Source organism: Suillus fuscotomentosus (assembly GCF_016647785.1).
Source record: "Suillus fuscotomentosus strain FC203 chromosome Unknown F5891scaffold_344, whole genome shotgun sequence".
Lineage (NCBI taxonomy): Eukaryota > Fungi > Basidiomycota > Agaricomycetes > Boletales > Suillaceae > Suillus > Suillus fuscotomentosus.
Genome location: NW_024539856.1, coordinates 11657 through 19520, shown reverse-complemented (window position 1 = coordinate 19520; position 7864 = coordinate 11657). Strand labels below are relative to the sequence as shown.

Here is a 7864-nt window from a genome sequence, read left to right as displayed (position 1 = left end):
CAAGTCGTCGTTTCCGCCGAGTCCCTCTCCATTCAGGATTATGTTTGGGAACGTAGAATGCTCGGTGAGACGGGTAAGGATGAGCTTTATAAAGTCCCAATCATCTGTAAAAACAATCAGTGCATGAATCATAGAGGTGAGCACAGCCACGATATACCTCGAAGATCAACTTCGATGATTTTAGGGGGAGGAGAAAGATTATACAACTCCAATAACTTCTTCGCTTTCGTTGAGAACCTACATAGAACCGGAGTGCATGAGGCTACCGCACAAATCAAATTACAGGGGGAAAAGAACGCACGGGCAATATGACTGATGCAGACACAGCATCAGAACCTCACACAGGATCCAGTAAATTGAAGCACCTGACATACCTTCGAGAATACGATCAGTGGATACTCTTCTCTCAGCTTTCTCATATGGGATTTCCAATCCGGTTGGTCACCACCAAGATACACACTCAGATCGATCGGCACAGCAGGGTTTATCGAATGGGACAGCATGCGATCGTCATCGCTCGTCACGAAATGGAGCAAGCCATATATCTCTTCCACTGGTGGACCTTTGACCATCGAAACGATACTGGCACGTGAAAGCGACGAGGATATTCCCGAGAGGTTGAGAGGAGGGAGAGACCATGGCGTTCTAAAGAACAGGCAAAAGGCGAATAGCAACGCTGGAATGATGAGAATACGACGACGACGGTACGATGAGCATGTGGAGCGACGGCTCGTCGAGTCGCTGGCCATCTTGTCGTCTAGATCCTATTGCAACGACTTCAAGTTGGCAACACAGTGAATTCAAGTGCAAACCTGGTAGTCACTTGGCAAGCTGGCACGGCTCACAGGGAAGTACTGAATTTGAAAGAATGGGGCGGCCCGTTCTCAGGCTGTTATAGACAAGATCGTCGGACCAAGACTAGATTGCAATTGAAACAATGAACGCGGGATAAAAGCAGTCTCAGGACCAGTGTTCAGACTATATACTTATCCGTGGAGGACAGCCATGGACGCCGTGGGTTAACGTGAAAATTGAGTGAGTCTGTTCGGTGCTGTGCACTTCTGGACGCCCCAATGGCTTGTGAGAATTGAATATTCGGAACCGCCTGCGGCAGTACTTACTGCCTCCTTTTAGCCGACCGCCTTGACGTTTGAGGTCAGGCCGAAGGTAATTTTATAGGGCTTGGCCTATAGATGTACCAAGCCCACAAACTGAATTTAGCTGGCCTTGGCCACAGCCTATAACTAATAACTCAAGCTGGGTCGACCAGATTGTGCCACTTTCAACGAACTAGTTCAAATCGCATGCTACCCCAAAAGGCAATTCCCGACTTCGAAGGACGGAGAGCGGACCTCAAAGAGTGTCGAAAGCTGGCGTTAACGTCCACCGCCAATCGACACATGTTACGCAGGACAGCGCAAGACTTTACCGTGACAGTTTCTCTCGCAAGCATCTCGTGATACGCGCTCTTCTAATCATGTCGTGTCATGCCGGGTATCATTTTCTGCAAGGAATTTGCTTGATCTAGTACACGCACACTCCAACATGTGTCTGCACCATGGCGTCGCCGAGCTCGAGGACATAGTGTGTCAGCGCCGTCACATGGGGATCATTGCTGCTTCGCCGCGCCGAGTCCCGAACTCCTCCACGTGACTATCATGGACTCAGAACAGTGCCATCGCATCCATCTCACTGATCGTGTTCGATTTCATCCAGTAGATAACATGGAAAGAAGAATAGATTATGTGGTCTTTGACATGGATGGTGCGTAGAACTTCTAACCTCCTTTCATGCTCAAGACGCGTCTTCGACAGGCCTTCTCATCGACACGGAGAGAGTATATACCGAAGTCACCAGTACGCTCCATGTCACTGCGCTTCTTCAACAGCTGACACAAACTCCAAGATGATATCCTCGGTCGCTACGGCAAGATCATGACATGGGACATCAAGGCACAGCTCATGGGAAAACGTACGCTCTCCGATCTCTCTGGACTCATTCAACGCAAACCACATCGCAGCACAAATTGAATCTGTGACACACCTGCTATCTTTGTTTCCCGGAATCGATATCACGATCGACCAGTACATCACAGAGTCCCAAAAAAAGCTAGATGCGAACTGGCCAACCGTGCAGCTCCTTCCGGGAGTACAGAGGTTAATCCAGCACCTGGTGAAACACAACGTTCCAATCGTAGTCGCCACTGCTTCCTCACGACGGAACTTTGTCCGCAAGTCTGAGAATCTCAAAGAATTCTTCGACTACTTTCAAGACAACATTGTCTGCGCTGATGATGTAGCAGGCAAGACTACGGGGAAGCCTGACCCTTATATTTTCTTGTATGCTGCAGGTGTTCTAGGCAAGGCAGTGGGCGCTACGGAGCAGTGCACAGAGGCTGAGGCTGTGGAAAGGGGCAAAGGACTCGTTTTTGAAGATGCCGTTTACGGTGTCCAGGCGGGGAAAAGAGCCGGAATGTCAGGTAGGTTGTGGTTTCAGAGCTGTAATTTAGGGTCTCACGTTCTCTTCAGTTGTCTGGGTACCTGACGAACGCCTTTTGGACGTTGCCAGTCCCAGCCCATACGTCTCAGATGAGACGCTTACGTCCATCGAGCATTTCAAGCCCGAGAAGTGGGGCCTCCCACCTTACGACACCCAATGACGCTACCGATATCGATTATAGGTTGTAAAAGGCGCTGCCACACATAAAAGCTACTCTTCGTCGGTGCATTGGACAAAAATAGTTCAAAGTCCCCTGATTGAAAGTGATCGATGATCATTTGTGGCTGCCTTTCCGCATACTATCACAATCACATCTCGGGCATCACCTTGGCGTAAAGTACCCTATGCCATATTGTGCTTGCGGTCACCTTTATGGTCGCAGTATTTGTTGACCTGAGACACATTGACAGTGGTGGCAGCCGCATCTGACATGTCTCAGTAAGTGATGGAAGGGACGTCTGGGGTCTGGCCGAAGGTAATTTTATAAGGTTTGACCTATAGATCTACCAAGGGCACGAACTGAACTTAACTGGTCTTGACCACAACCTATAACTAATAACTCAAGTTGGGTCGACCATTGCCACGTTCAATGAAATCGCGCGCCGCCCCAAAAGGCAATTCCCACCTCGAAGGTCGGAGAGCGGAGTGTTGAAGCTGCCGTTAACGTCCACCACGTATCGATACGTGTTGCGCAGGACAGCGCAAGACTTTACCGTGACAGTTTCTCTCGCAAGTATCTCGCGATACGCGCTCGTCGTATCATGCCGGGTATAATTTTCTGCAACGAGACTGCCTGATCTAATACACGTACACTCCGACATGTGTCTGCATCATGGCGTATCACCGAGCTCGAGGACATAGTGTATCAGTGCCGCCACATGGGAATCATTGCTGCTTGGCCCCTCCGAGTCTCGAATTCCTCCACGTAACTATCATAGACTCAGACACCATCCGGGGATTGCAATATGTCTTAAATATTGCAGTCCCCGATATGAGAACAGTGCCATCGCATCCATCTCACTGATCGTGTTCGATTTCATCCAGTAGATCATCATAGATAACATGGAAAGAAGAATAGATTATGTGGTCTTTGACATGGATGGTGCGTCGCACTTCTAACTTCCTTTAGTACTCAAGGCAAGACGCGTCTTCGACAGGCCTTCTCATTGACACAGAGAGGGTATATACCGAAGTCAATAGTACGCTCCATGTCACTGCGCTTCTTCAACAGCTGACACAAACTCCAAGATGATATCCTCGGTCGCTACGGCAAGATCATGACATGGGACATCAAGGCACAGCTCATGGGAAAACGTACGCTCTCCGATCTCTCTGAACTCGTTCAACGCAAACCATATCGCAGCACGAATTGAATCTGCGACACACCTGCTCTCTTTGTTTCCCGGCATCGATCTTACAATCGACCGGTACCTCACAGAGTCCCAAGAAAAGCAAGATGCGAAGTGGTCAACTGTCCAGCTCCTTCCGGGAGTACAGAAGTTAATTCAGCACCTGGTGAAATACAACGTTCCAATCATAGTCGCCACTGCTTCCTTACGACGGAACTTTGTCCGCAAGTCTGAGAATCTCAAAGAATTATTTGACTACTTTCAAGACAACATCGTCTGCGCTGATGATGTAGCAGGCAAGACTATGGGGAAGCCTGACCCGTATATCTTCTTGTATGCTGCAAGTGTTCTAGGCAAGGCAGTGGGCGCTACAGTGCACAGAGGCTGAGGCTGTGGAAAGGGGCAAAGGACTCGTTTTTGAAGACGCCGTTTACGGTGTCCAAGCGGGGAAAAGAGCCGGAATGTCAGGTAGGTTGTTGTTTCAGAGTTGTAATTGGTCTCACGTTCTCTTCAGTTGTCTGGGTACCTGACGAACGCCTTTTGGACGTTGCCAGTCCCAGCCCATACGTCCCAGATGAGACGCTTACGTCCATCGAGCATTTCAAGCCTGAGAAGTGGGGCCTCCCACCTTACGACACCAAATGACGTTACCGTAAGCATTATATCCCCAAGGTGTACAAGGACGTCATTTCCGTTTCAACCTGATTTGCAAATAGATATCGAGCACTCTAGAGCTTGTAAAAGGCGCTGCCGCACACAAAAGCTACTCTTCGTCGATGCACTGGATAAAAATAGTTCAAAGTCCTCCGATTGAAAGTGATCCTTTGTGGCTACCTTCCCGTATACCATCACAATCACATTTTCTCCGATCTCGGGCATCACCCTGGCGTAAAGTGCCATATGCCATATTGTGCTTGTGGTTCCCTTTACGGTCGCAGTATTTGTTGACCTGAGACACACTGACAGTGGTGGCGGCTGCGTTTGACACGTCTAAGGAAGTGATGGAAGGCTAAGTGACAATTGTGATTATTATGGCTGAAATCAGAACGGAGCTGTCCATTATAGATCCATTTGGCCCTAGAACAAGAAATGTCAACACTACGGATGCGAGTTATCCTTGAAGGGTCCACCTTTTTGTGAACAATCCTTGTCTGTACGTAAGTCGTCGACAACGCTATTGACTGAATTGAATAGGTCGACAATGAACTTGACAAGACGCATGCATGGCAACTGATCGTTGGCAGGTCGGCACCGACGGTTGGCAGATGACAGAGCCACACTAGCAGGGTGGCAGAATCACACTCCGCGTACCGATGGAAGCCTAAAGTAATGGAGCAGCCGTGATCAACGTTAGCCCCAGTCACGAACTAGACACATTCAGGTCTGGGCCACGGAATGTTTGACGGTATATGCCGTAGCAGATGATGATGATCGATCACGGACATGTCTTCTCACTCCAGGCCAAGTCCAAATACAGCGTGTTGGACATGCTCTTGAAATCACTTGAAGGCAAAGTTACACATGTAATGCATCTCGAGATGACTAACTGGTACAGCACAACAGTTCTGCTGCATGAGCAAATTTCATGTCTATCACAAATCAGCGCGCTACTAGTACTAGTTCAGCGTGTTCCATTATGCCAAGCCGCTGTTTGCCGTCTCCTGACATACTGGCTCCTAAACATCGTAAATAGTGCCCTCAAAAACGAGGCGCTTGCTCCACTCCAGGGGTGGGTTGTTGCTAACTTTGGACTGTTCTCAGCCCTAGGCACCTGATGAAAATTGCAAGTGCCAGTACATACCTCGCAGATCTGAGACGTCCACATTCATCAAGCATTTCAAGTAGGAGTACAGCTTCTCGTCTTAAGATAAATAACAGAAGGGGGGTTATTCGATTGAGACCTGATTTAGAAGTGGATATAGTATAACCTCACTGTACCTACCAGGACATGCGATGTGCACAGCACTTGACCTTAACTGTACAAGGGTTAGAAGTACGAACCGGCTCCAGCGTACGTGCGCGGACTGGTAGTACTAGCAAGAGCCTCATCACCGGACGAATCATCGTGTTCTAGTGTTAGCGTTTCCGTTTGTAGACGTGCATGTTCGACGGACCCAGGTCCGAATGCTGGGGAAGGAAGTGTGTAGGGCTTTGCATGCACCGCCAAAATCCCTGTAGGTATTCGCGCTTGCAAGTCCTGCTGCTTAGGCACAGGCTGAAATGTCAGCTGTCCGCCGTAAACGAAAAATGATCAGTACCCAATATTTCATGCAATCGAAATACCTTCGACTTACCGAATCATTGATTTTCTTATAGTGTTTCAAAAATACGCCCACGCTCTCCAATTCATCCGCGACACGTCCTTTGCGCCCCCGCTTCTCGCGGTCCCGCCCTACTGCAATACCAAGCCCGCTCTCCTTCATGTCTTCAAGCTCCTTCTTTGCCCATAGCAACCATGCCACCGCCTCCCCGCCCTTTTCGCGCACTCCACTCTCTCCTGCATCAACACCAAGCCACTTATGCGCAAGCGCTGTATGAAATGCCGATGCATCTGCAAGGTAACGGCGCAGCTCGACGCAGACTTCTGCATTGGAGTCCGGATTAGAAGACGAGGAAGATGGGCGTGTGGAGCCGAGCGTCATGGCAAGCGCACGCGCAGAGGAGTAAAGCGACACGCATTCAAGGTGGAATTTAAATATCAGCGGGATAGAGGGGTGTGATTTTGGAAGCGGAGGGCCGGGGGATATGGCATTGTCGTATGCAGACTTGGAGAGAAACTTGCGAATTGCCAGAGTTTGCGCGTCAGCGAGTGCCATCCTAAAACATGGCATCCAACATGAGATGAGATAAAATGAGGGAGCGTACTGACTTTGCAAGGGCAGCATTAACCTCCTTCCTCAGATCGGGAGGCCTAACCGACGCACCCTCCCCTTTATCCCAATCCAACAACACCTTCTCGCTCACATAGGTAAAGATCCCGCTCGCTCTGCACAGCATTGTCACCGCAAAATTGAGCTTCTCGTCCTTCGCTTTTCTCTCGATTTCTGAGATCGCTCGATCATATTCATAAGAACCGAGACTTTCAACCGTCACACGCGCAAAATTCGACAGCGCAAAGGCATAAGTGAGCAATGAGGATGCAAGGTCCGCATGCAGCGATGCAAGAGTGATTCTTGGGGACATGTGAAATAGATGTGCGGACAGTGTCGTGCGCCAGCTGAATTCTTCGAATCTCAGGCTAGTCAGTCAAATGCATAGCGGATCACCATAAGACTCACGGGGTTCGGATTTCAGACGAATGTCCCCTGATACGACACAGGCCATGATCCCATGCAAGTATGGGAGGTAGTCATCGAGAACCTAGGGGATATATACTGTGCGAGCCCCGAATTGCAAACGGTGATGCGCACCTTGATCAAGCGCAAATAATCCTTGTCATCTGTGCCAGTGCGTTTGGTCACTTTCAGGACACCGCGTAGGTTTGCTCGCGCTTGGGTGGCTTCAGCGATGTGACTTGCATATGCATTGGATGCCGTAGTGTCAACGCAAAAGTCTCCAAAAGAGATAGCGCCGGTAGTTGGGAGTTCGTAAAGATAGGTGCTCATTGTGCATCTGGCGGTAGGACAAGTTAAGCTTAGGGTGACTGTTCGATAAAAATAGGACAGCTTCAATGAACAGCACAAAATGTGATCTGACCCAGGCTCGAACTGAGGACCTTCTGTGTGTTAGACAGATGCGATAACCAACTACGCCATCAGACCGATACAAAGTCGAGAAATATTTATTATCTAATTATGCAAATGGTCATCCGCTTGCCCCATAAAATATTTCAAACTTGCAATGTCGACGTCTTCGAAGTGCCACAAACACATCAAATTGTTCATGTCGCAAAAAATTTGATTCTAAGATAATCTGCATTTTTCTTTGTGGAGTCAAGACATGAATTAGAATTTAGAGGTTGAATCAGACTTCCAAACGCCGTGGGAGTTGGGTTCGAAGCTATGTATCGGTTCTGC

General features: G+C 48.9%; 1 non-coding gene across 1 annotated transcript; it reads right to left on the bottom strand.

The window, feature by feature from the left end:
- Positions 1-7535: 7535 nt before the first annotated feature.
- Positions 7536-7609, bottom strand: F5891DRAFT_t148. Its single transcript has one exon. It is a non-coding gene; the product is annotated as a tRNA-Val (tRNA).
- Between the last annotated feature and the right edge of the window lie 255 nt (positions 7610-7864).